We start from the raw sequence: 7,381 nt of genomic DNA, 5'->3' as shown, positions 1-7,381 counted from the left end.
CTCCACTTAGAGGGCGTCAATTTATTAACGAAAAATGATGATTTTGGAATATATGAATGGTCGGATGACCACTTTATAATTTTTAATAATCATAAGACTGAACAAAACATCGTCTTATATGCGGGAGACCCTTTTATATCTTTTAATAGGTGAACAAAATAATTTCCTTTAGTCTGGGACCATCTGTGTATTTTTACCCTTAAAATATCGTTTTATTTTGTAATCCAATGGGGGTGGTTTTGAAGATGTTAAATCAAAAGGAATAGCTTATTTGATTATGGGCCTTGAAGAAATCTGCAAAGGTGGGCTTAATTGGATTTTTTCCACTCCGAATTATTTCACTTTTAAAGTGGTTTTATCGATTTACAGAAAGGCTGGATTTGTCGAAGAAGAAGAAGAAGTGACTGTAGACTGTTTTACAGGTGATTTTTTTTATTCTTTTAATTTTTATTTGCCTCGTAATACTTCCGTTAATTGGATTATTTTCTTAAAAGAGCCTTTAATGGTCACCTCTGCGTCAAAATTGCAAATATGAATCTAGTTGGAATTTTGGGCTGTGGAGAGATAGTAAGAGGCAGAGGCTTTTAACAGAAATTTCCAAGTAATCGGTAGCATATCCTGTTGAGATATGGAGGCTAACAATTCTCCAGTCAACCAACTTATTGCAACAATCGCAGCCCATCTCAACCCTTCCTATAATTCTCAGTCGGAGGGCCGTTTGGGTTTGGAGAGATACAACTGCCGAGCCAAAGGTGGGTCAGTTGGGTTCAAGGTGGCGATTTTGGGAGCTGCCGGAGGAATTGGACAGCCGTTAGCAATGTTGATGAAGATGAACCCTTTGGTCTCTGTTCCTCGTCTTTACGATGTGGTTAATACCCCTGGTGTTACTGCTGATATTAGCCACATGGACACTGGAGCTGTGGTACGTTTTATGTTTCCCTTACATAAGAATATCCTTCTTCTTTTGGCTTTTGAAATCGATAAATGTTGTTTTTTATTGGCGTTGGACATTGAATTCGTTGTTTCGATTGGAATTAGGAGATAAGTGTGATCAATGTTGTTAACAATTTAAGATAAAGAAGAATAAAATCAATGCTTGAAATCAATAGAAAATCGCCGCAAGTTTTATACTTGATTTTTGCTTTGCTGTATACTGACCGAACTTGATTTGACAAAGTGCTTCTTTTCCCATATACCAAGGATGAGACTGTTCGAGTTTCGTTTGAGATATTTGCTAAGAATTTTAGCAATTTTTGTTGAATCTTTAGGTACGTGGATTTCTGGGGCAACAGTAATTGGAGGAGGCTCTAACAGGAATGGACCTTGTAATTATTCCAGCTGGAGTTCCTAGGAAACCTGGAATGACAAGAGATGATCTTTTCAACATCAATGCTGGAATTGTTAAGACTTTGTGAAGGAATTGCAAAGTTTGTCCCAAAGCTATTGTCAATTTTATTAGTAATCCTGTTAATTCCACAGTGCCCATTGCTGCCGGGGTTTTTAAGAAAGCTGGCACCTTTGATCCGAAGCGACTTCTGGGAGTCACAATGCTTAATGTTGTTAGAGCAAATACTTTTGTGGTAAATATGAACCTTGTCATATTGATTTGTCCTTCTTCATTGTTGATTAGCCAACTCTAGATTGTTACTGCCATTTCTTTCATGGTAACTACAGATTTTTCCTTTGTTGATTACTCGATGCTGGTTTTGTTAGACAATGTTGGATAGCCTTCTTTCATAATCATTTTCATATGGCATAGGCATATAGCTGAAAATATAATCTATGTATGATGAAGCTAAAAGTTTGCAACGCTATCTTTGATGTTGTGTACCAATATTCACTAATAACTATTGCCCCCATTATTTTTGGTTTCTTTATAGACGGAAGTTTTGAGTCTGGATCCACGAGAGGTTGATGTTCCAGTTGTTGAGGGACATGCAGTGTTACTATTTTACCTCTTCTATCTCAGGTTCAAAGAACTTGTTTCCAAACATTTACTTGCTCACTAATTTGAAATAAAATGACATTCTATGTAACAATCCCTTTATACAGGTTAAACCCCCCATGCTCTTTCACCCCCAAAAGAAATTGATTATCTGACAGATCATATTCAGAATGGTGGTACGGAGGTCGTTGAGGTAAAGCATACTTTTTACTTGGCTGAAAACTCGAATGGCTTGAAATGCCTTGGTGATCTAAAAATTTTTAAGTCCAAGTATATAACACACCTACTAGTTAGCATCCCATACACCATTCGTGTTGGACTCTGCATTTTCCATCTTGTTATCCAGTAACTTGATGTATATAGAAACAGTACCGGTTGCATCGTGGGATTGAGAAAAAGACATGTTATGGGGTAGAAGAGACTTTTCTTTGCTATAACATGGATCAATTGAAACAAAATGCTCTGAGAAAGTAACCATACATGATTTGCTAATTATGGCATGATTCAGTGATTAAAGAATAATTGTTTTGAAATTAACTGGTAAAAAAATGATGCAGGGGGCTTAATTGTTATTTTATATAATGCAGCTAGCTTCCTTTAAAAATTTCAGGTAGTCCTACAAATAAACCTACCCATGTCATCTAACCCACGGCTGAGGTTTTAACAACAAGGATGAATAAAGAGCTTTGCATTTCTATTTTTCTTTATGGACTTGTAACTTACTACTAGAAGTGATTATATTCTTCAGTACATCAATGGATTTAATGGTAAGACAAAAAGTTGAGCACACCACATTTGTACTTCATGTGCCACTCATTCTGTCAGTTTTGCTGAAGTTTTCCACTCAAGTTACTTCATGTTAGCATGTGTTATCATTGTCTGGGTTCTGGAAACTTATGTATGCCGGTGTTCTGTTCCCGTCATGATGTATACATACTTGAAGTCTGGTGAGTGACCCATTATGTGCAATTTCTTGCAGGCAAAGGCCGGTGCTGGATCTGCAACACTATCAATGGTTAGTAATATGTGTGTATTCCCTAATATATCACTCTCTCCCTCGGCCACTACGCACATATACTTTGTTGTTTTCTGTGTTGGACATGATTTTAGCTGGAGCTTAATGTATATCACAAAACATAAATGAAAGTGCAGGCATACGCTGCTGTTAAATTCGCTGATGCATGTCTCCGAGGCTTAAGAGGAGATGCCAGAATTGTCGAATGTGCATATGTGGCGTCTCATGAATGTTATATGGGTCCACCTACGCATGAATATCTCTCTCTGTCTCTCCCACCCGTCCTTTTCCCAATTTTCTGGTTCTAGTTTTTAACAACTAATACATTTCCTTTTGTAGGTAACTGAATTATCCTTCTTCGCATCCAAGGTAAGAATGGGTCGTTCAAGAGTTGAGGAAATACACCCTCTCGGCCCTATCAACGACTATGAGAGGTCTGTAACTGTAACCATCTTTGCTAGATATATTTTGGATTTAAATAAAATATATCACTGCCCAATATTTTATTTAAATCTCACCATGAAAATCCTAATGATTGATCAACAGGGTTGGCTTGGAGAAGGCAAAGAAGGAGCTTGCAGCTAGCATTCAAAAGGGTATTTCATTTGTCAACAAATAAAGAGGAGTAGCTCTTAACTTGGTTTCCCCTTAGAAACACTATATCATATTCCATTTCTCTGATAAACTGAAGTTTCCAGGAATAAGAAAGTAAAAGCCATTTCTCTGATATTTAACATCATTTTCAAAATATTACTTTAACCAGTATCACAATCACTGATAATGTAAAAGCCAGATTGTCCATCAATTCGGATAAAGAAGGAAATATTATTATGAGAGCAAACGTGTGTGTGTGTGTGCAGAAATTGGTCTGGCTTTCGGGGAATAGACTATATATGTCATATAAAGATCACATGATATCAATTCCCTGCTACTGCTACATTATTAAATTCATCCACCGTGTCTAAAGTTTCAGATAACCCCCACAAGTATTTTCCATAACATTTTTAATTCCATTTGAAATTCTTTTCTACTTTTGAAAAGTGCAGACTGCAGAGGTAGCAGGTTTGAAATTTTTGTAGTAATAAATAATTTGATCAGTAGAGTGGATTTCGGGGTAAAGGTTTCTTTATCGGCGTATATAAATGATGTTGGACACCCCGAACTTATTATTAATCGTGTTCAACTTTGTTGCTAAAATTGCTGGAAATAATATTTTGCATACAAGGCTGCAATTTTCTCTTGTTGAAAATTTCAAAAGTAATTAACATGAATGGCCTAGTTTCTTTTTCTTTTCTGCCTTTTCCTAGCTACAGCAATCTAGATGTCTCCCAAACTTCAACTGTATACAAATTTGCATCGAAACAGTAGTATTTTGTTGATTGATCAAAAGTTGCACGCACTGATTTCTGTGGGGTGACTATGATTGTTTTGGAATCAAGCAATCCAGGGCATTTTCTTCTATCTCTATCTCTATGTTTTGAGACTTCAAAAAATCAACTATTTTGCTATTGAGTAGCCACCCTAGCTATAGCTCTATAGCTAGATAGCTAGCCATTTCAGTTCTGATCATTTCCTGCCTATGAATCAACCCAAGAAGTGAACGCACGTATTTAAGATAACATTCATATGTTATTATTCAACATTCAAATTATATTCCCCTCATTAAAAATAACATCGATATCCTATTATTCAAAATACTCGTAAGTTTTCATAATTTTATTATACTTAAATGAATACTTTGTATGAATATAAGTCATTAACTTGGAAATGACGCCAAGCAGGTGGATCTCGTCGGACGATATCAAAGAGAGAAAACCGGGCGTCGAACGGTGGCCGTGCCACTGACTAAAAGAAAATTAGTGTGAATGTCATGTGACATTTTCTGAAAATGATTCCGACCCTTTATTCTTTTTCTTCGAAGCTTTATTTTGGGCTGCTTGACGTTTTTTCCATTCAGCTACGCAAAGTTTGCTATATATTCTTCCTTTCTTTTTACCATTTTATATGTTTTTTTCAATGAAAGTGCTGCCCTCTCTCACATTCATATTTTATTCATTGCTTTAAATGCTGAAACCACCCAGAATGATTGAACTCTCCTTATCCTTCTCTTTTCCAAAAAATTACCCTTTTTATTTTTAAGATATAAATTATAATTTTTAAATATCATAATTTTTAAAAATAAAAGAAGATGAAATTAATCGCATCAATCAAAATCAGGAGGAAAGCGAAAAATGCAGTCCTCATCTTCTTGGTTATTTGATCAAACTGACACGTTTTTAACGAATATTTATTTTTTTGACATCGTTTAATATATATTTCTCGAAGTAGCACCCTTTCGGCTGAGTTGGCGAAAGACGCGTTCTCGGGGACGCGCTTTATCCGTGTTTTTGCTAAGTTGGATGCCACGTGTGGAATGCGCATCCCTGGAAACGCGCCTTTCGCCAGCTCGACTGCCACGTATTTTATTTAATAATAAATATTTTATTTTTATTATTATTATAAATTAATAATATATTATGTAAAGTGTTTCGATTATAATGTAAGAATTATCAAATGTATTTTGTTAATGTGTGTTAAAGGAGGAGTGAATTATCTACATTAATATGATATAACAATATATGAAAATCAGTTTTGATTTTATTGTAGTTATAGGAAAAATGTATGAAATAATACTAACATAAAAATAAATTTCTTACCACTAATAACAAATTTAAAACTCAAATAGTTGGAGAATTTGGGTTATATAAGAGAGAAGAATATGATTTTGGTGTGAAGAATGAGGGAGGGTTGAGGGGGTTTATATAGGGGAGGAGGGGGTAGTTAGGGAAAATGGATGGGGGTATTTATGGCATTTAATGGAAGGCGCGTCCCCGGGGATACGCTTTCCACACGTGGCAGTCGAGTCAGTGAAGGCGCGTCCCCGGGGATGTGCCTTCCACACGTGACATCCAACTCAGTGAAAATACAGGTAAAGCGCGTCCCAGGAGACGCGCCTTTCGCCAGCTCAACCAAAAAAAATGTCACTTCAAAAAATATATATTAAACGATATTAAAAAATTAAATATTCATTAAATTCGTGTCAATTCAAATAGCCCATCTTCTTCGTGCTTAATTTTGGATAGACGTTTCATGTCACTAACAAATACACAGAGGTACAATCAATAATTGGTGTGTATAAGTTACTAAAACAAAAATTATTTGTTTAGCCAATACTGCAAGTTGTACCCAAAAGCAAGAGGATACATCAACAGCTACCAAACAGAGACGTCGGTCATTGTCCTTCAAAACAATAATATTTCTCTCCACCAACAAGATTTGTTGGTACATATCGTGTTCTTCCCAATGTGATCACAAGGCACATTCTGTAGGCAGTCATTCAATTATATCAGTAAAAAAAATCAAAAAAAACACTTCAAATTGACCTTCGTAGTTGTCATGTACTTAAATAGCCCTACTCAACCCAGCTACTTCTATAGGAGACAAGTATTGGATTAAGTTTTATTATTTGAATAACCTAAAGGGGTTAGTAAGTAATTAATTGTTTGATGCTTAAAGATAATTTTATCATACCCCATAACCCTTGTTGGCATGAAAGACTATTTGATCCAAAGAGGCTACATTTACAGCCTATGTATAGCTACTTTCTCATATTATCCGGAATTGAGAAAGATTTTTTTAATCTATGTGATGTGAGGAATTGTATTGAGGATATGGAGTAGTGGATGTTTGATGAATATATTAAAAACCACGAGGAGAAATTAAGATTAAATTTCTAAAACTATTCTATATATATATAAAAAAATAAAGCACGAAAGAAACAAAAGGAAAAAGGATAAAGAAGATCAGGGGCAGAGTTTAACTTTAATCCAACATTTCAGATAAAAGTATTTTAAGAAATTATCTAATACACTCTTGAAAATAGGCATTATGATCTTATACAGTGGCGGATGCACTAAACTTCTATAGGGATCAAGGGCATCTCATTATTTTAGAAAAATGATGAAATTCAAATCTGGCTAATTACATAACAATAAACAACTGGGGTTGCATGTTAATTCAAGTTGCATGGTTTGTGGCAGAAGCCACTAATGGGATCCAACTCGAAAGGCCACCTTTTGCTTTTGCCCCCAAAACCGATGACCCCAAAAAACAATGTAAAACCTCATGGTCCCGGTCCCCGCTACAACACAAAAACCCTATTAATGGCCAGAGTTTGACTCAGTAAACCAACCCAGTGATTCAGTGACCTCTCTCTCCACCAGTGCCTCTGTATTTGAGAGCCACATCTTCATCTGTGCTTGCGTGCCTACCACTTCTTCTCTAATCCAATTATGATTACTATTTATGAACCCTTTCAATATTTCCTTTGATGTTTACACAAGCAACTCTGCAATAATAAACAGATAAGCAGTAGAACATCT

At 35.7% G+C, this 7,381-nt stretch overlaps 1 pseudogene; it reads left to right on the top strand.

Moving 5' to 3' along the window:
* Positions 1-369: 369 nt before the first annotated feature.
* LOC120126680 lies at positions 370-3,677 on the top strand (annotated as a pseudogene).
* The last annotated feature ends 3,704 nt before the right edge of the window (positions 3,678-7,381 follow it).

Source organism: Hibiscus syriacus, unplaced genomic scaffold, assembly GCF_006381635.1.
Source record: "Hibiscus syriacus cultivar Baekdansim isolate YM2019G1 unplaced genomic scaffold, ASM638163v2 tig00110461_pilon, whole genome shotgun sequence".
In the NCBI taxonomy this organism is placed as follows: domain Eukaryota; kingdom Viridiplantae; phylum Streptophyta; class Magnoliopsida; order Malvales; family Malvaceae; genus Hibiscus; species Hibiscus syriacus.
The sequence above is the reverse complement of the archived record's forward strand: the minus strand, read 5'-3'. Positions and strand labels throughout refer to the sequence as shown.